Raw genomic sequence first — 304 nt, forward strand, 5'->3', positions numbered from 1 at the left:
ATTCGAACCCATGACCTCCTAGTTCACAAGTCGACGCTCTAACCACTGAGCCACCCTGACATGGACTCGAACCCAAGACCCTTCGGTGTAAAGGCGGATGCTCTTACTACTGACACACTCTGACCAAAACTATTCCCTTTTTTATTATTTTTAATTTATTGATTTCAGAGAGGAAGGGAGAGGGAGAGAGACGGAAACATCAAAGATGAGAGAGAATCATGGATCGGCCGCCTCCTGCACACCCCCCTTCATTCTTCAAGTTCTTTGTCACCCTCAGATTTGGACTTGGGGACATTTTGCTTCA

This window comes from Myotis davidii, unplaced genomic scaffold, assembly GCF_000327345.1.
Source record: "Myotis davidii unplaced genomic scaffold, ASM32734v1 scaffold1770, whole genome shotgun sequence".
Taxonomy (NCBI): Eukaryota; Metazoa; Chordata; class Mammalia; order Chiroptera; family Vespertilionidae; genus Myotis; species Myotis davidii.